Below are 21699 nucleotides of genomic sequence, written 5' to 3' on the forward strand. Positions count from 1 at the left end.
GCCCCATGTTGTATGTAGAGATGACTTTAAAATAAAATATTAAAATAATAATAAAAGTAAAAGCACTTCATGGGATGCCTGACCTTCAGCTCAGGTCATAATCTCAGGGCCCCAGGACTGAGCCACATGGCTGGGCTCCCTGCTCAGCAGGGAATCTGCTTCTTCCTCTCCCTCTGTGTGCGTGCTCTTTCTTAAATAAATAAATAAGTAAATAAATATATATATATACTTTTTTTTTTTTTTAAGTAAAAGCACTTATACACCATCTCTATTTACATTCCATTGCATGAATACATGTGGGAGACTCTCAGGGAAGAACCTGGAGAGAATGTGAAAGGTAGCTGAAGACCCAGCAGAATTTAAGTTATTGCTAATATAAACTCTGTTGTGCCCACAGTGAGTGAGGACCAGGAAATTCAGGTTATACATGTTTCTAGAATCAGAGAGAATGAGGAAATTGAAAAGTTTTCCAGTTCCGGTGTTTCAGGAATTGGATAGGGTCATCCCACTCAATGGTGCCAGTCATTTCTCAATTTCCAAATAATGATAATAACATTAAATTCACGGAGAGAATTTTCTGAATTTAAATTTTTTATTTGATATTTTCCTTAAAACTCTAGTGCTTGCAATTGCTTATCTACTTTTGAGTGGAGATTTTCACAAAATAAGTGAACAAATGGCAAATGGTGAAATAAATATTAATAAGAAAAAGAATAAAATTGCAAGTTCAACAACTTTTCCATGAGCATATGGTTTTTACTATATTTTGCATACAGAAAAGAGCCATGTTTCCCTCAAGTAAACTGTTTTTCTGGTTCCCATTTGCATGTTGAGATTTCCCAGTGAACTACAAAAGGAACAATGATGTCCAGACACTCCATTTCTGAATGAAGTTGAGGTCCACGGCTCTAGAAAAAGGCAAAAAATAAGCCATGAAACCCGAGAGTCCAAATCAGATGACCCCACTGCCCTCTGTGGCCCAGTTCTGACACCTGAATTCCTGTCAGAGTTGCCCTAAATTCCTCCCCCAGACCTGTTAAATCAGAACCTGAATTTTAGCAAGATCTCTAACATGGCTCATGTGCACGTTAAAATCTGAGAAGCACTGTTCAAAGAAAGGGGTTTAAGGATGGGATTGATTAGGGCACTTGGGTGGCTCAGTCAGTTAACTGTCTGACCTTGGCTCAGGTCATGATCCCAGGGTCCTAGGATAGAGTCCCACGTCGGGGCTCCCTGCTCTGCAGGGATCTGCTTCTCCCTCTGCCCTTTCCCCCACTCATTCTCTCTCTCCTTCTCCCTCTCTCTCCCTCTCTCTCTCTCAAATAAATAAAAATCTTTTAAAAAAAATAAAAGAATGGGGTTGATCACAAGCATGGGGTGGGAGTACGTTAGGCAGGAATGTTTCTTTTTTTTTTAAGATTTTATTTATTGGGGATCCCTGGGTGGCGCAGCGGTTTGGTGCCTGCCTTTGGCCCAGGGCGCGATCCTGGAGACCCGGGATCGAATCCCACGTCAGGCTCCCGGTGCATGGAGCCTGCTTCTCCCTCTGCCTGTGTCTCTGCCTCTCTCTCTCTCTCTCTCTCTGTATGACTATCATAAATAAATTAAAAAAAATAAAATAAAATGTATTTAAAAAAAAAAAAAAAAGATTTTATTTATTTATTCGTGAGAGATATAGAGAGAGAGGCAGAGACATAGGCAGAGGGAGAAGCAGGCTCCCCACAGGAAGCCCAATGCAGGACTCCATCTCTAGACCCGGAATCACGCCCTGAGCCAAAGGTGGATGGATGCTCAACCACTGAGCTAACCAGGCATCCCTAGGCAGGAATGTTTCTTGAAGCTGATTCCTGGAAGCTCTGTGTGTGTATGTGTGTGTGCACACACATGTACCAAGGAATGTGTCTGCCCACAAGTATGTGGAAATAAACATGGAAACACCGATCTTGGTTTGCCCGGAACAGTGAAGCTATATAAAATGCTTTGTCCTTAATACACATGAATATACTTTCTCATTCATTCATTTACATACTACACATATTTTCACATGCATCAGTGGCATATATTCATATGCAGGCACATGTTCCCAGGCACACCTGTCCACTCGCCTGCATGTACATATGCACATGCATTCACACACACACCCAGGCCTGGGGAGACAGTGATGGTGCTGCTATTCACAGGCCCATTTCCAAAGTGTGAATAGTGTGCCATGTGTTGCTACCCTGGCTGGTATGTGGCTATCTCCAGATCCTTCTGTCCAGATTGCTGGAATTGTGCTGAGCTCTGCCCCTATCTATAGCAATCCATTTCCAGAACAGCCTCAGGACGAATGAATCACTGCAATGTTTATCATCTTGCCATGGGATGGCTTCTGTCTCTATCCCATCTCCCAGTATGTGAGTCATAGGACCTCATGTCTTTTTTGACATGAAAGTTGCTTTAAAGATCATCCCTTCTGACCTCCTTAATGTACAGAAGACTGAGGCCCAGAGGAAAATAGGGATTTGCTCCAGGCTACCCAGAAAATCAGAGGCAGAGCTGAACTTGAACCCTAATCTAGGGTCAGGGCCCCTTTGACCCTTTGCCCCACCCAAAGAAAACCTCCCTCCCCAAATCCTGATCCCACTGCTGGTCCTTCCTGGAACAGTACAACATAGTGGCTACAAGTGACCATGAGTATCCAGTGACACACTGGCCACACAGTTAAGAGGGACCAAGGGGTACTGCTGTTCAGCCTGTGAGCTTGCCCCACTGCCCTAATTCCCCCATGCAGGCCCTTCAAATGAATCAACATTCCTAGGTCCCCGGGAGCTCAGGGAAATGGAGCCAGGAGATGAGACGAGCAGACAGCAGAAGCAGTCAGAGCCCCAGAACCTCCTTTATCTAGAAAGCAAAGATGGCTCAGTCATTCCATAAATATCTTCTTTTCTCTCCATGCCTACTCTGTCTCTTGCCAGGTCTCAATCTCTCCAACTGGTGTTCAGATCCATGACAGGCATGGTGGTACGGAGAAGAATCAGAGCTGAGGCTACCACATCCCCCTTGGACCCACCACTGCAACCCAGTGCAGAGAGAACTCATTGGAGGAGCACTTACCAGAGTAGTGGATATCCAAGCAAGTCTGGCAGAGTTAGCCCCATGAAGAGGGGAGGAGGGGGCATTCTAGAAAGAAGGAGAGTAGGCACAAAGGCCTGTAAGGAAAAGTGCTTTGATCATTCATTTAGCATGAGTGGGGCAGAAATGCAAAAAAAAAGAGGTCAGAAGACTAAAAGGACCATCTAAGCAGGAAGATGGCAGCATTGAGTAGGGGCAATCTATATCCCAGGAGCTCCCTGGAGGTACTCAGGCTGTCAGAAACAAAATACACCAAGGAACATGCATATCAGTCCTCTATTAGTACTAAAGGGGAAACTGAGGCCCAGAGAGAGGTTGAGACACCCCAAATCACATCGTGAGCAGAAGCAGTATGAAAGCCAGAAACTCATCCCCCTAACTAACAATCTGATTACAAGATCACATCATTCCTTGTTGCTTATAAATTTTGCCCATTCCAAGTTTGGGTATCAAAACATTTCTAGAGAGAGTAATAAAGACACGGTTGTAGGGGGAGCTGTTCTTGCTGGAAACAGCCTGACAAAAGCAGAGATGGTGGCCCAGGGAGACCCACAGCTGAACAGATGTTGCCTGACCAGGTTGGAGCTGGATGCCTTGAATGCCCAGGCATCTGCATGGAGCCCTGTGACCCTGGGGTAACACGCCATCAGGGACAGCTTCAGTAGGACACCTTCTCTGGCCTACCTCTTTGCACAGTGAAGGGAGGGCAAGGGAGACTCCACAGCCCCTCTAGCTCTGAGACTGCGTGAGGCACTGAGCTAGAGGAAGCCCCTAGAGACAGAACAAGCAGCTTCAGGTCCTGCTGAGTGTGTACTTGTCAGGGGAGTTATCTCAAGAGAGAGGAAGCAATTATATTTAGTATTTTCTGCCCCATACATGATTCAGTTGAATAAAGAATGTCACCTTTGCTGTAAAAATCAATTGTAATAGGTAAAACACTTTTACACTCAACAAAATCCTTGGGATACACAAGCATTAATTAATAATGCTGCTGCTCCATCTTTTCCATCACCACTAACGCCTATTCAAGAGGACATAGGGTCAAAGAATTCCCAAGATGAGGAAAACTAGCACTAGCAGTAGCACAAACAAGAGGAACAGAGAAGATTATCCCAGAAGACAGGCAGAAGGGACCATGCCAAAGTCCAGGCAAAGCCCTCAGCTGCCCAGCTCAGCACAGGTATCAGCAAGTGGACCCAACACATAACTCTGCCATCCGGGACTCAGTTCCCCCATCTGTATAATAATGAGGCTATTGACCCTTCCAGCTAACATGTTCTGTGACTCTAGAATCTAGTCTGGGATTGACAAACTATAGCTTGCACACCTCACAGCCATTTCTGCATAGCCAATGAGCTAAGAATTGTTTTTACATTATTAAAGGGGTATAAGAAGAATAGAAAATTACAAAGAAAGCTATATGACACGGACTGTATGTGGCAGATAAGGCTTATAATACTTATTATCTAGCCTTTTACAGAAAGTATGCTGATTCCTGATGTGGATAATTTTGGATTTATGCTCCTGCCCCATTAGAGTTCATGGAACTCTCTGGAACTCTTTGGGATAGACAGGATTTATCATTGGCTATGCAATCATTGTTTAATTCTCTCTCCTCTACTGTCCTGTAGCTCTGGGAAGGCTTGCTCCAGGGCACTTCTAGACCAGAGCATATAATGGATCTTCAGTCTGAATGAAGTCTGTGCTTCTCACGTCCTTGTAGCCTGTACACGGCACTACTTGGGCTACACAATTCCTTCTGCATAATGTAAAATGGAACCATATGCTTATTTTATCCAATAACCATTACTGAGGGTTTTACTAGGACAAGGTTTCATGCTAGGCTGGTGTCCAGGCCTGGCTCTTTCCATCAGGAACTTACAATCTAATAAGAAAAATCAGACAGGGACACAAATAACTATAATACAAGCTAGACCACGATTCATGCCCCAAAAGAAAGTTAGAGAAAGTGAAATGCACACATGAAAGGGAGAGGTAATTATATCTGAACAGGAATTAACACTCCACTAGATAAACGGGCAAAACCAGGAAAAGACGACTCCCAAAAGGGAATACCTTCTAATAAAACAAATATATGGGAAAATTGTCAGCCTTGCTAGTAACCAGAAAAATACTAACAAAAAGTACAATGAGATATCTTTTTATGATTATTAAAATAGTAAAATTTCTATTTCAAAACATAATGCCCAGTGCTCTCAATGGTACAATGAAATGACTCTTGCACACTGCTATTAGATGGGGGTAAAATTGAATAACTCTTTGAAATAAATTTGATAATAATATTGAATATAAAAATATATGAACTTTATGATCCAGACATCCCATTTCTAACAATTAGACCAAAGAAAATAATTCAAAATAAGGAAAAGTTTATATACTAATATATGAGATTACTACAGTAGCAGTTATTTGGAAACAATATAAAATCTCACCATGGGATTCTCTTCCCTGGACCCCTTTTCTATACCAGCCGCCTGACTATTTAATGATAACTCACGTTAGTAGAATAGGACCTTGTCCCTAGAAACATAAGAGGAGTCTTCTCCCTGAAAAAGGGGGACCAGTCTCTGGTGGGTGCCCGGACTGACACATGTAAAGGTTGGGCACAGTAAGTAGGTGTTTTCTGCCACATGGACAGGAAAAACACAGGAGATTGGTCAGCTGAGGGAAGAAGGAAAGAATGAAGTTAACACAGACACAAGGTACACCTCATAGCATTTGCATCCCTGTTCCAGAGGTCCCCAAAGCCTAGCCACATACCTACTGTTGGTTTCTGTGAGATGCCTCAATATCCTCCCCACAAAGATCCTTTTTATGCTTATGCTAATTTAGGTTAAGTTTCTACATGTAACTATTAAAAATTGTGATGAAGACTATAAACACAACATTGGAGAAAAGTCTTTTGACCTAATAAGGGTTAAAAAATAAAACATTTACTGCATTACAAATGTGTTACAAATTCAAAATTTGTGGACAGAAAAGGTAGAAAGGAATACATTAACATGATAAAAGTTTGCCAGCAGTGGGATAGAAGTGATTATTTTCTCTATTCTCATACTGCTGTGTCGCTTTTCCTAAACTTCAAAAAAAAATTCTGAGGGAGGAGATGAGTCATAGACCAACACAACTGTGATGTCCAGCTTGTTGCTGGACAGAGGGCAGATACAGGGCCATGGAACCCAAGGGAAGGATATTTTTATTACCTCCACCTAGAGATCAGAGAAAATGCCATGAAGGAGGCTGTATCTGAAATGGGTTTTTAGGTAAGAAGGGGAATTGAGATGGAGAGAAAGCAGAAATGAAAGCTTGGAGGCAGAGAGCACCTCATTTGGGGAAAGATGTACCATTCCCTCAGGCAAGAGCAAGCCAATGCCAAGATTAGTAGGAAATCAAGCTGCAGTGCAGAAGTTTTAAAGGGGTGACCTTCAGCCCACAACAGCCCCGTTGCTTTTTATTTGGTCAACACAGTGATCACTTATTTCTAAATTAATTGCTATGCCTCTCATCTCTAACTCAACTCCTCTAAGTTCTGCTTTGTGATGCCGGGCCTAGGACTCTTATTCTGCTTGGCCAGTTGGTACGTTCTTAGCCTCTGCGGATAGAGGGTGTAGAGGGAGACCACATGGTGGAGAAGTAAGGGATACACACACCCCAGGTGGGAGCAGTCACTGATTTAGCTTTAATTTATAAGACTGTTCACACACCATGTGATCCAGCACTCCCACTCTAAGGTACGTCTTTGAGAAACCCATGTGCATCGGGAGACGTGCCTGAGAATGTTCATAATGGCATAATTCATGATAGCAAAATATCCCTCCCATAGTAGGGAATGGGGAAAGGGGAACAGGATAGACAGTGTGCCCTGGGTTTGGACACTCTCTTCTTCAACTACCAGACCCCAGAGCACAAAGCCTCATGCCCTCCCTCCAGCAACTCAGGATAACCATCACTGCTCAAGGAGGGCCTCAGTTTACTGGCCAGAGGATGACAGAAAATCTGCTTCCTCTCTCTAACGAAAAATTAAACAAAACGAAAGGCTCAAACCTTTAGAAACACAGGCAGTTTCCTCCCTGGGTAGGGAGCTTTGTAGGCTATGCTGAAGCCTGGGAAGAAAATGCTTTTGTTCCTTCTGGAAGACGATGTGATTGTGGAGGAGGAGGCTGAAGTGATGTAGCCACAGACCCAGAGATGCCCACAGCCACCAGAAGTTGAAAGAGGCAGGGGGCTGGGGCCTCTCCTGGAATGTGACTTAGCCCTCTAAGATTCAGTTTGAATTTCTGACCTCCAGAACCCTAAGAGAATAAATTTCTGTTGTCTAAAGTTGCTAAATTTGTTAGAGTAGGGGCGCCTGGGTGGCTCAGCGCCCTGGGAGCATTTGCCTTCGGCTTGGGTCATGATCCCAGGGTCCTGGGATCAAGTCCTGCATCAGGCTCCAAGCAGGGAACCTGCTTCTCCCTCTGCCTATGTCTCTGCCTCTCTCTGTGTATCTCTCCTGAACAAATAAAATATTTAAAAATAAACAAACAAATAAATAAATTTGTTAGAGCAGCCATAGGAAACTAACATAAGCCGACTGCCAGGACCCTGTGACTTCATTGGCAGCAACCTTCTTTACCTAAGAGACTTGAATAATTGGGTGGACCCTTGATTTATCTGTAAGGTATAAATAATTTGTGTCTTGGAAGAAGGAGGAGCGTGAAACTGAATAGGTAAACTGAGGTCAGATCACAAAAGACCTTAAATGATAAGCTAAGGATCTTGTCTCTTTACCCCCAAATTCTGGGAAGCCAGAAAAGGTCTGGAGTAGGGAAAAGATGTGAGGAGATTTTTTTTTAATGCACCTTAGCTCTGTAAAGAAAGAAATGGGAGGCAGCAAAATAATAAGCCAAGACACAGAGAAGCAGCTATTTCTATCATGCAGGAAAGAGACAAAGATGACAGGACAGGTGAAGGGACACTCATGAAGGCCTTAGGTCCTGGCCAAGAAGGGAATAGTGGCTTTTATAAGGGAAGTAGAGGAGGGCAGGTAATTTTCAAAAAGGACAATCCAGGTTCCATCTGGTTTGGATGACATATGCAAGAAAAGGAAGGCATTTGATCACACCTCCCTGCATTTATTTTTATTTTTTTTAAGATTTTATTTATTTATTCATGACAGACACAAAAAGAGAGAGGCAGAGACATAGGCAGAGCGAGAAGCAGGCATCCTGCAAGAAACCTGTTGTGGGACTTGATCCTGGACCCCAGGATCATGCCCTGAGCCAAAGGGAGACGCTCAACAGCTGAGCCACCCAGGCATCCCCCTGCATAATAGCAAAACCAACTAAATTATTCACTTACAAAGAGAAAGTCTTTTAAATTCCAAAAAGACCAGTGCAACCCCCGTTGGTGCCATGGTCAGTGAAAGCCAGCTTGCACACTCCCTTTGAGCCAAATTTTGAATAACATTTCACATGGGCCTTTGTGTGATCAATGCAAGTGGGACACAGATGTGGGGCTTTTATAAAAGAGGTGTCCTGGTAAGGACTGGGTGGCAGAGCTCTGGAATTCTGAAAAGGTGCCCAGGGACCATAGAGGCCTGGGAGTGGGTAGGGGGTCCCTCTCCTGACTCCTGGAGAGGCTGGTCAAATGTGACAATATTTTCCTTCCTTCAGCTGATACATACTGACTCCTCACTCTCTGCCAAACAGAGAGTTGTCCTGAGTTCCTACCTGTATTATTTATTTTACAGATGAGGAAACTGAGTCACAAAGTGATGAAATGGCTTGTTTGATGTTGCAGAGCTCACAGAGAACAGAGCTGGGATTCACACACACACACACACACACACACACACACACACACACAGAATCTGGCTCTAAGGCCTGTGGTTTCAGAAGCTTGCTTCATGTCTCCACTTACTCTCTCCCTCCTCTATGCTCCTACAGTCCCCTGGTTTGTCCTCCATCACCCCTGCAATACACTGTCAGACTCTCCCAGGGTATGCTGGAAGCAAGTCGCGGTTCAGGACCGAGTCAGGTTTACCTCTGTCCGCCCGTAGAACACAGCCTGGCCTCATAGGCTTGGCTCTTGGTGACCACTACTAAGGGGCTGTCCAAATGAAAATTTAAATGGAGGAGGAGGGAGTCCAACAATGAGATGGTTCCTCCACCCACTCACTAGGCATCAACTCTGTGCCAGACCCTGTAGACATAGAGAGGAATCTGACTGGGCCCCTGACTTCCGGAAACCCAGCCTGGCCAAGCAGACAGATCCAGAAGCTGATAAGAAGCCCTGTATACTATTGTCTACCATCACCCAGACAAACCCTGCATTACACTGGCGAAAATAATAACAAGATTGCAGGAAACCTGCCTGTGCCCCTGACAGCCAGCCTTCTCCCCAGACTTCTCCCTTGCTAGGGAAGGGAGGAGGAGGGTAGGCAGATGGCTACACTGGCCAATCAGCCTCCACCCAAAAGGCCTTTCATTCCCTCATTCAGCCAGACACAAGCTGAGCAGTGTCAGATCTGGCCCTGGAGGGCACAGAGGAGATAGGTCAGACACAGTCCCTGCCCTTGAGGATTTCATGGGCCAGTGGGCCTGGTGAGCTGCAGACACATAACCATCCCACTAACACACAGAACTCAGACACAGGCAAAGCACCTCCAGGGGCCAGGTGGGGGTCATAGATTGGCAGATCATAACTGCTAAGCATGCACTGAACCAAATCCTGATTTTACAGAGACAGAAACTGAAGGTCAAACTGGGAAAGGGGCTTGCCCACAGTCACACAGTGGTCAGTGACAGAAGCAGGACAGGAGCCCATGTATTCTCTCTTCACACACCTCCCTTTCCCCAGTTTGGAAGGTAAAATTCTCTCTTTTTTTTTTTAAGATTTTATTTATTTATTCATGATAGACACACAGAGAGAGAGAAAGGCAGAAACACAGGCAGAGGGAGAAGCAGGCTCCATGCAGGGAGCCCGACGTGGGACTCGATCCCGGGACTCCAGGATCACGCCCTGGATCAAAGGCAGGCCCTGAACCGCTGAGCCACCCAGGGATCCCCTGGAAGGTAAAATTCTTAATGACATAATACCTTCTCTCCCCAGAAGTTGCCGAGATTTTGGAACAACAGACAAAAGAATCCAATGCTCCCATTCCCCATGCCTACTCCCTTAGCCCACAGGGATGGTGTATTGCTGCTCCCATACTCAGCCTAGACCAGGGCCTGCCTGGGGGTCAGATCCTGCTCCCAGAGCCCCAGGGGCTTGCCATCTGCTTGGGTGCTGACTGCCCCCCAACCCATACTGCTTGCCTAAGCCCCTGGGCTGCAGTTTAAACCTCTGGAGTAGGCTCAAAGAAGCTGGGACTGTGAGGCACTTTTGTCCAGGGCAGGGGTAGGGGGAAGGGGAAGAAAAGAGGAGGAGGAACAGGAGAAGAGGACTCCTAATTGCTGAGCACCTACTGGGTACCAGGGGTGTAACACTAACACCTTCCCACGTGTTGTCTCAATTCATCCTTATAACTCCTGTCTGGAAAGGTAGGATGACCTATCTTTCAGACAAGGAAACTGAGGCCAAAGAGGGGCCACAAGAGTCACTCCTGGCCAATCACCAAGCTCTGGAAGCCAGAAGGGTGTGTTTGACATCCCCAGTAGGGCCTGAAAGACTCACAGTCCATTTGTGAATGCCATTTCCTGTAGCTTCATTCCATAAATCACAGCCAGGCTTCTTTCTACAAGTGAATGACGGTTGCTGGTAGTAGTAATGGAATGAGCAGTATTAACAGTGGTATTGCTGGAATGGACAGAGGCTTCAGGTTTCAGGCTGAATCTGCAGACCCTGGGGCTCTGGGGAGCCACCTCAGGGCTAACGGGCCACTAGACATGGTGGAATCAGGCAGGCTGTCCCTGGAACATAGCAGAGTCTGGAGCAATTCAACTAATGCAGGGACCACCCTATTAAGTATATACTTAGTGAATGTCATAAAAAGGTGGGTCCTTGCTTGTGTCAATATCAATTCAGTCAGTAGTCCCCCATGGTATCCTAAATACCCACCCCATGCAAGGGGCCTAAGGGGTCTGAGTGTAGGGAAATGTCAAATACTTTTGTTCATTCTCTACAACCAGCACCTAGCACAGAGCTAGCCACATAGTAGGCACTCGATAATTTTGCCAGGTGAAAAAGTACAATCAGGCAGGGTTCTGACCCCAGCCAAGGAAGCTCCTCTCTTCTCTGGTCTATAACATTGGCTTCTATGTAGGTTTTCCTTTGAATAAAAAGGGTTTGTAAAAATGACCTAGCTCATGCTCCTCCTTTTATAAAAGAGGAAACCAAGGCACAGAAAGGCACAGAAAGGCAGAGGGACTTGCCCAATGACACAGAGCTCAGCAGTACAATCACCGAATTCCCACAGACTTGGGCTTTCTCCTCCACCGTGTAGGATCATCCTCCAGGATGCTAAGACCATGGAGCCAAGAGAGGGGCTGGGCTGGGTGCTGCTGGAGCTGCAACCTCTGGGTGCCTGGTGCCAGAAATGCAGGGAGGGTGAGGCTCTTCTGATTGCTTCTGCTGCTGGGAACAGACCTCAAATGCAGTCAGATGTGGCGCCCAAGATTTATGCACCGCAGGGTGTTTATCACTGTGTTATTTATAATATTGAAAAATTGGAAATGACCTAGAAATGGGTTAATAAATTATGCCACAACCTTTTAATGGAATATAATGCAGCTAAATTTATCTCTGTGGAGACTGTTAAATGGTAAGTTAGAATCCAGGCAAAATACAATCCTCTAAATACAGCTGACACCAGTTTTTAAAAATATATATATATATTCGGGGGGGGGACAAAAGCTTGTCAGATTATATCCTAATACTAAGAATGGCTATTTCGAAGGATGGTTAATGAGTGATTCAGCAAATATTCACTCACCATTTTGTTTCAGACTATTGTGTTTCCAGACACCAGAAATGTCTCAGCTTTAAGGCATACAGATGCCATTTTTAATACATTTCATGAGACAGTCACCATGTATTAATAGGATCCTTCTTAATTGATGAACCAATCACTAGAGATTCTGAAAATGTTGCTCTGTAATATATAGTGCATTTGGAAAAGCAACTTAAAGGGGCATCTGGGTGGCTCAGTGGTTGAGCGTCTGCCTTTGGTCGTGATCCTGGGGTCCTGGGATCCAGTTCCACATTGGGTTCCCTGTGGGGAGCCTGCTTCTCCCTCTATCTCTGCCTCTCTGTGTGTGTCTCTCGATGAATAAATAAATAAAATCTTTTAAAAACAGAAAAGAAATTTAAATGTTCAAGTTTAAAACCCCAACAGGGGTTTTATTTGTGCCTTCTGCACCCTATAGATTGTCCATTGCCTTCTAAGAAGGAATCATGCCAGTTCTGTCCTCTGAACCATTAGCAAAGACCTAATGGTTCTTTTTAATTACAGCTGACCTTTTCACTGGTGCTAATGGTCCCCAGCACACTGTGTGACTTTGAACAAGTCACTTGAGTTCTCTGGGCTTCAGCTTCTCCCTCTGTAACAGCTTTTCCAGCTTGAGAGTCTTAGCTTCTCTCAGTTCCTTGGCAGTAACCAGGGGAAAGTGTCAAGACAGAGATTTTCAGCCTCGGGACAGACTCCTTGGCAGGGTCCTTATGCAGTATCCCTCAAATGCTGGGTCATTGATTTCTGCATCCAGATTTCCAAGCATTTCAGAGAAGAGCATCCTTTAGGGGTGGTACTAAGATAGATTAGACACCCTAAATGGGGAAATCATTCTGATCTAAATCTTTATGGGCTCCCAGTGCCTCATTAAACGACCAAGCCCTGGAGGCTCTGAACCACAGCTCCTCCTCCCTCACAGCCCTTCGGGAGGAGTTCTGATTACCCCATAAATTACATGGTGTCTGAAGGTATCTGCAGGCCCTTCATCTTCCAATCCAGCCGCCAACATTTTTATGGGATATGGATCCTACCAGGCTCAGGCTCTCCTCCATCCCCATGGTTACCAGGGAGGGCTCAACAGAACGCCTTCCTTGGAGCACTAGCTCAATCTCCACTGATATTTCTCCCCTCCCAGGAACACATTAAATTCTCCTGAATGGAGAGTTCTTTCTACCAGAAGCCTTTGTTGTCAGCTTTCCTGTCACAATGAAGTCTCCGTGGCTCGTGGATCCTATTGTCTCAATGAAATTGAACAAGCCACTTTCCAGACATGTGAAAAGCCTCACTTCTAATCCTCTCAGGATCACAAAGGGGCTTGCTCAGTGGCCAGAATCCCTATTAGGATCCCAGTTTCAGAGCCAGACCCCAACCAACCAAGCACCAAAATGGTAGAGCCATAGAAACATAAAGTATAAAGAAGGCCAAAATCTTTTCAGCTCACCCCCACCTAGGCTCCAAAATCTCTCAGCTCAGTGAGGCCTGCTCTTGATCCACATGCCTGGAATGCCTCCATCTCACTCCTCTGGCCATTTAGGTCCACTGCCTACTGTCTTATTTGGGTTTTTTTAGATGTTGACCATGAGACAAGGATTCAGTTTTATTTATATTTATTTATTTATTTATTTATTTATTTATTTTTAAGGATTCGGTTTTAAATAATATATTTGGGAGATGACCCCAGGAAACACCTTTTGAAGAGCATGAGGTGAGGCAGGGAAGGGAAAGGAGCCAATAAGGGTGCATGGTCAAGCTTCAACCCATTGGGGAGCTCTAGGGGTCAAAGTTCTTCATCCTCCTCCTCCCTGGGTAAGGTTGCTGGGGTATGCACACACTATTGGTCACTAGTTGGAGGCTGCTGGGGAGGACACATTTAGCTCTCTGGAACTTCTGGCCTGCCATGGGCTCTGGTCAGCAGGATAAGCCTTTGGGCAAAGAGAAGCAAAGCATATATTGATACTTGGAAACCAGGTGTTCATCGCAATGGGAAGAATGACAGAATCATCAGCTATAGCTACTCAGATACTTAGCAGGCAGCTCACCTCCTCTAGGAAGCTGTTCTGGCCACCATATCCTGTGCAGAGTTAAGCCAGCTCTATCCCCTTTTGTAGCCTTGCCTCCCTGTGAAGAGGCAGGGAACATGTGGACACTGGGCCCCAGGGAAGGAAGTTGAGTGCCCTTACAGCCAGTGGCTACAGAGACAGGACTTGTCTGCTGATGACACCAGGTTTGATGGTCTTTCCCCACCTTGATGCCCCTTCATTTCCAATACTGAGGTGATACGTTTGCTCCCTCAAGAAGATTTGGGGGAACCCAGAGATGCATGCTTCATGATGCCCCTTTATTGGCTGCTTTCTCTTCCCTGCCTCACTTTCTCACTCTGCTATATGTGTTTCCTGGGATCATCTTCTGAATAAACTACTTGCACTCAAACCCTTACCCCAGATCTACCTCTGGAGACCCCAAACTAAGAAAGCAGGCAATGGATAGAAATGGTCAAAGAGGTGAGAGGGAGTCACTTTTCCTGGGAAGTCTAGTTAGCAAGCCTCAATAGTATAAAAATGTCAGTTCTTCCCAAGTTAAATGCTCTGCTTAATACAATCTAATAAAAAAAAAAACACGTGGGACATTTAGAACTTAGTTTTAAAAACGAATTTTTAAACCAGTGTATCAGTTTCCCATTCCTTCTGTAACAAATTAACCACAAGCTTAATGGCTTTAAACAGCATGAATTTCTTCTCCTATAGTTCTGGAGGGTCAGAAGTCTGAGATGAGTCTTAAGGAGCTAAAATCAAGGTATTGACAGGGCAGGGCTTCTTCCTTCTGAAGTCTCCAGGAGATAATTTGCTCTTTGTCTCTTCCAGCCTTCCAGCTTCTAGAGGCTACTGATAATTCCTTGATTTATGGCCCCCATGACCCCAATCTCTGCTCCCACCATCTTCCCTCTCTACTACTCCTACCTCCCCCTTATAGGGTGACTCGTGATTACATTGGGCCCATCTGGATAATCCAGGATACTCTCTCCATCTCAAAATTCTTAACTTAATCTCATCTGCAAAATTCTTTTGCCAGATAAGGTAACATTCACAGGTTCCAGGGATTAGGACACAGATTTCGGGGAAGGGGAATATATTATTCAGCTTATTACTGTTAGATTAAACAAACAGATGAATCAGAATTGCTAAGAAATTTTTGAAGAAAAAACAAGTAATTAAGGTAAATTTGCTTACTTGATAAACTATAAAACTCCAATAATTAAAACAAACACCATTAGTAGAAAAACCAATAGTGGGGCAGCCCAGGTGGCTCAGCGGTTTAGCGCCACATTCAGCCTAGGGCCTGATCCTGGAGACCCAGGATCAAGTCCCATGTCAGGCTCCCTGCATGGAGCCTGCTTCTCCCTCTGCCTTGTCTCTGCCTCTCTCTATCTCTCTCTCTCTCTCTCTCTCATAAATAATAAAATAAAATCTTTAGAGAAATAAAGAAAAACGATTAGTAATACAGTGATAGAGAAACAAATCTAAATATGTTAAAGGTTGGTTTAAGATAAATATGGTTAATCAAATAAATGGAAAAAGAATGAAATGATTATTAACTATATAGTTCAGTTGGCCAATTAGGTGAGGACAAATGGTTTCCTTACAACTTAAACTGTAGGTGGACTGAAGAGTGTAGGGGCACCTGGGTGGCTTGGTTGAGTGTCCAACTCTTGATTTCAGTTCAGGTCATGACCTCAGGGTTCTGGAATTGAACCCTGTGTGGGTTCCATGCTCAGTGGGGAGTCTGCTGGAGATTCTCTCTCACCTCCTCTTTTTGTTCCTCCCTCAGCACATTTGCACATTCTTTCTCTTGCTTTCTTTTTAAAAGATTTTGAGAGAGACAGAGAAAGAGAAAGAGAGCATGGGGGAGGGGCAGAAGGAGAGAGAGAGAAGCAGACTCCCTGCTGAACTCGGAGCCCGCCATGGGTCTTGATCCCAGGACCCCAGGATCACGACCTGAGCCGAAGGCAGATGTTTAACCGGTTGAGCCACTCAGGTGCCCCGATAGATAAATCTTAAAAATAAAGAAAGAAAGAAAGAATGTAATATTTAAGAGTTCAACCAATAAAGTAGTAGAAGGAAATATAAATAAAAGATATTTACTAGCTTTCTGTATTAAAAAGGATTTTTCAGTATAAAAGCAATAAATTTCCTAAAAGATTAATGAATGTGACTACATAAAATTTAAAGTCTCGGGGATCCCTGGGTGGCACAGCGGTTTGGCGCCTGCCTTTGGCCCAGGGCGCGATCCTGGAGACCCGGGATCGAATCCCACATCAGGCTCCCGGTGCATGGAGCCTGCTTCTCCCTCCGCCTGTGTCTCTGCCTCTCTCTCTCTCTCTCTCTGTGACTATCATAAATAAATAAAAAATTTAAAAAAAAAATTTAAAGTCTCTAAGTCAAATATACTATTATATTATAAATATAATAGCCAATAAAACCATGAAAAAGTTTTTGAAATACTTAAGTCATCAGGAAAATGTTTTATTATAATGAGATACCACTACAAACCACTAAAATGACTAAAATTTATAAAATTTACAACACCAAATGTTGGCAAGGATATGGAGAAATTGCTGGTGGCAATGTAAAGTGGTATAATCACTTTGGAAAATAGTTTGAGGGTACCTGGCTCAATCAGTTAAGTGTCTGCCTTCGATTCAAGTCATGATCCCAAGGTCCTGGGATCGAGCCCAGGGAGCCTGCTTCTCCCTCTGCCCCTCCCCCTGTTTGTGCATGTGCTCTCTCTCTCTCTCTCTCTCTGTCAAATAAACAAAATTTTAAAAAATAGTTTAGCAGTTTCTAAAATATGTAAATGTACATTTACTTTATAATCTAGCAATGCCATCTTGATATTAATCCAAGAAAAATTTTTTAAAAAGACTCATACAAGAATGTTCATTGGAGCACTATTCATAATAGCTAAATACTAGTTACAACCCAAATGTCAATAGAGAATGAAGAAACAAACTGCTATATTCACACAAAGGAATATCACTAAGCAGGGCGCCTAGGTGGCTCAATGTCTACCTTTGGTTTGGGTCATAGTCTCGGGGTCCTGGGATCAAGCCCCAAGTCAGACTTCCTGTTCAATGGGGAATCTGCTTGCCCCTCTCCATCTGTTCTCCCCACACAGACTCATGCTCTCTCTCTCTCAAATAAATCTTAGGGTGGCTCAGTGGTTTAGCGCCTGCCTGCGGCCCAGGGCATGATCCTGGAGTCCGGGGATCCAGTCCCACATCGGGCTCCTGCAGGGGGTCTGCTTCTCCCTCTGCCTGTGTCTCTGTCTCTCTATCTCTCTCTGTGTCTCTCATGAATAAATAAATAAAATCTTTAAAAAATAAATAAATCTTTTTAAAAAAGGGAATACCACTAAGCAATAAAAAGGAACAAAGTATATCAATAATAAAAACATGGCTAAATCCCAAACACAATACATTGAGTGAAAGAAGCTAGATACAGAAAGGTATATACATCATAATTCCATTTGCATGAAAAGCTAGAACAAGCAAGACTGGTGATAGAAATTAGAGCAGTGGTTGCCTCTGGCAGAGCAGGTGGGGGCTGAAGATTAAGAAGGGACATAAAACTTTCCAGGGGGTAAGGGTGAGAGGAGTCAATGCACCTGGCTGTCTCAGTCGGAAGAATATGTGACTTCTGATCTTGGTGTCATGAGTTCGAGCCCCATGTTGGATATAGAGATTACTAAAAAATAAAAAAATAAACCAAAAAAAAAAAAAGAGAGAAAACTTTCTGGGGTGATAGAAATATTCTACATTTTGATAGAAATGTGGGTCACACAGGTATATGCATTTGTCAAAACTCATCAAACTTCACACAGTCTGTGCATCTCAGTAACAGAAGGTGAAAAGATAAAATTAGAAGATAAATGACAAATTAGGGATCCTTGGGTGGCTCAGTGGTTTAGTGCCTGCCTTTGACCCGGGGTGTGATCCTGGAGTCCCAGGATTAAGTCCCACATCGAGCTCCCTGCATGGAGCCTGCTTCTCCCTCTGCCTGTGTCTCTGCCTCTCTCTCTCTCTCTCTCTCTCTCTCTCTCTCTCTCTCTCTCTGTATCTCTCATGAATAAATAAATAAAATCTTTTTTAAAAAGAAGATAAATGACAAATTAGAAATAATATTTATGAAAAATATGACAAAGTCTTGTAACTTTAATATATAAAGATTATTTGGAAATCAGTAAAACATGCCAAAGAGAAAAAAAAGCATGAATATGAAGTCAAATCCCTCTGAAAGAGGAAACACATACACATGAAAAGCAGTAATAAAATGATATGGATATATACCATACATATATGTGCATATATACATACCTAAATATAAAATATGATAAAAGAAGTCTCTCTATCTATGAAAAGTGGTAATAAAAGAAATATAAATTAAAACAATAACTCTAGATATCAACTTCATTAATAAAAATTATTCATTATAATGCCAAGCTTAAGTGGCTATCTGGATAAAGAAGGGGGAGGATGCCCAATAGCTGGTAACAGTAACAGTAATCCTCCCTCATCCCAACCCATTTTCTACTCTGCAGCCCTGGCCTTGGAATAAGACCTCCTCCAGGACAAAGGACAACACCAGGGTTGGAATTCTGAAATATAGTCATGGTTGCACAGGTCACCCAGAGTTCTATTTGGAAGTTCAGAGATGGAGAACTCTGGGCCCTTCACGTCCTCTGTACTACGATGAATTTTTATCCTGACCACAGTTTCCTTCCCACCTCTCTCACCTCTGTAACCCACTATCATTACCTACAGTAGTACTCCCAGTTCTCCCACCTACACTGCTCTTTCACTGTCACCCCATGTTCTCATGTGAGAGATTGACTTGATAACTTGGTATCAGTCAGTAACCTCCCAGGAGTTCCTGGTACCTTAGAAAATAGGGGTCTTCCTGATAAAACATAGTCTTATTTTCTTTGTATAAGAATGTGCTATCTGTCAAATGAGCAGAGAAGAGGAACAGGCAGCTGGGAAATGTAGGAATGCAGTTAATTAATGAACATGTGTTAAAACATTCAATGTCACTGCTAATAAAAAATACAAACAAATTAAGGCCCTATTTTTAACCTATAAAATTAGAAAAACTTAATTCTTTTTTTTAATTTTTATTTATTTTTTTATTTATTTATGATAGTCACACAGAGAGAGAGAGAGAGAGAGAGGCAGAGACACAGGAGGAGGGAGAAGCAGGCTCCATGCCAGGAGCCCAACATGGGACTCGATCCCGGGACTCCAGGATTGCGCCCTGGGCCAAAGGCAAGCGCTAAACCGCTGAGCCACCCAGGGATCCCCGAAAAACTTAATTCTTATTAACAATACCTAATGCTGATAAGAGTATAATGAAATTGGGGGTATTATATATTATACTGTCCTTTGAGAAAGAAATTTGACAGTATTATCAAGACATAAAAACATCCACACTACTGACCTAGCAATTCATCTTCTGAAAGGATGCATTAAAAAAAAAAAAAGACTAAAAGAAGAAGAGAAAAAGGCTTTATGTACAAAGATGTTCACAGTCATTTGGAAACAGCATAAATAATCCATAAGAATATTGTTAAGTAAATTAGGGCACACACATAAGATGAAATACCCCGTAGGCTTTAAAGAAGTGTGACTCAATCAAAATGGAAAAAGCAATTCACCAAAAAAATGATTAGCCATCCTCGTGATTAAGTAAATGCAATTAGAGCAACAGAGGTACACCATTCCTTACCATCCAGATTGCAAAGATTTAAAATTGCATCAATGTCTTGTTGGCATAGGGCATGCTATTTACTGTTCATGGGAATATTGTAACCTCTTGTGCATGTGTGTTAGCTATCTAACCATACAGAAAAATATGGGCAATAATAAAATAAATATCTGTGTATCTCCTACCCAAGTTCTGAAATATTAACATTTATGGGACTTCTTTGATGAGCAACTTGTCTTTACCTCATTTGAAAATGTATATACCCTAATATACTGCAATAATTTGATTTAATACTATATACTCTCTTTAAATGTATATATACTGTGATAGTCCAAGAATTCCAATTGCTAGGAATTTAATGTACAAAGATAGTTCCACCTATGCACAAAGATGAATGTATTAAAAGGTACACTAAAGTATTATTTCTAATGACAATATATTGGAAACAGCAGTAAGTCCATGCAGTAAAGAAGTGGTTAAACAAATCCCACCCCATCTCCCCTATGGAAGGAACTCCATCCTGCTCTTGAAACAGAATGAACAATCTCTATATATGCTAATAAGAAAATATCTCCAAAATACAGCATCAAGTGAAAAAAGTAAGGCATAGAACAAGAGGCACTGTACAATCCCACTTGTCTATTTGAAAATATATGCATATACACAATTATATATGTATTACAAGTTTTTGGAAGAATTCCCAAGAAAATTGTAAAAAGCAGTTACCTCAAGGAAGACAGCCTGGGAGAAGATGGAGACTTACTTTTCATCTTTTATTCCTTTTTGAGTAGTCTGCATTTTGTTTTACTATATACATGTGTCACTTTTGTAATTTAAAAACTAATTTTAAAAGGTAAGTATAAATACTATAGCAAATGAGAAATGTATATAACATGAAATGACCAAAACAAAAAACCAAGATAGAATGTGCATTCTATGACTCCAGAGCCTTGTTCATAAGTCTTACCACCTGCTACCTGCCTTGTGCACCAGAGGTTCACAGTTCCCTCCAAGCTTTTGCGCAATCTGCTCTCTCTAGCTGATCCTAAAACGACTCTCATCCCAGTCTCTCTCTTTCAGGCATAGAACACTCCTGCCTTGTGCTTTGCCCAAAATCCCAGGCTGCTCACAGCTCAGTCCTCACATACCATGGCATGCAGGAAACATCAATGAGCATTCTAAAGAAGTACCTGGTACTCTGGTTTCTCTTCAGATTGTATAAATCTTTCACCTTTTACTAAAGAAGTCCCTGGTTCACTGTTTTCTGGAGACAGTTCCCAACACCCTGTAATCTGGGCTATGGGTGGGCAACTGACCCAACTCAGGCCAGCTGGAATCCTTCTAGGGATTTCCCAATTGAACCTAGAGAAAGAGGAACTATCCATCTTTTGGAGCAAAGCCTTGAGCTGTGGGACACTCAGTAGTAGTCAGCACTGTGTCTGCTAGTATGAAAGAAGCCATTAGGGACACCTGAGTGGCTCAGCGGTTGAGCATTTGCCTTCAGCTCAGGGTATGATCCCAGAATCCGGAATTGATTTCTGCATTGGGCTCCCTGTGTGGAGCCTGCTTCCCCCTCTGCCTCTGTCTCTGCTTCTCTCTATGTCTCTGATGAATAAATAAATAAATAAGAAAGAAAGAAAGAAAGAAAGAAAGAAAGAAAGAAAGAAAGAAAGAAAGAAAGAAAGAAAGAAAGAAGAAAGCCATTAAACAGTGGGGCTGACACACAGATCAGCAGAGATGAAAGATGGGAGGAGCTTATTGGCTTTATTCAAGTTCCCACGTTCCTGAAGTCAATGGGGACACAATTTGTTGCCATGAGAAAGGCCTTTCCACAATTTAGTGACAATGGAAAGTCCAGTGTCTTCTCAATAACCTCCT

At 43.1% G+C, this 21699-nt stretch overlaps 1 protein-coding gene across 1 annotated transcript in view; it reads right to left on the bottom strand.

Moving 5' to 3' along the window:
• Window positions 1-836: 836 nt before the first annotated feature.
• LOC121494681 overlaps window positions 837-21699 on the bottom strand; it is a 78064-nt gene continuing 57201 nt past the window's right edge. The window contains exon 3 of the mRNA XM_041761382.1: window positions 837-908. The gene's annotated coding sequence lies outside the window, so the exon portion shown is untranslated. The remainder of the gene's footprint in view (window positions 909-21699) is intronic.

Source organism: Vulpes lagopus, chromosome 7 (genome assembly GCF_018345385.1).
Source record: "Vulpes lagopus strain Blue_001 chromosome 7, ASM1834538v1, whole genome shotgun sequence".
Lineage (NCBI taxonomy): Eukaryota > Metazoa > Chordata > Mammalia > Carnivora > Canidae > Vulpes > Vulpes lagopus.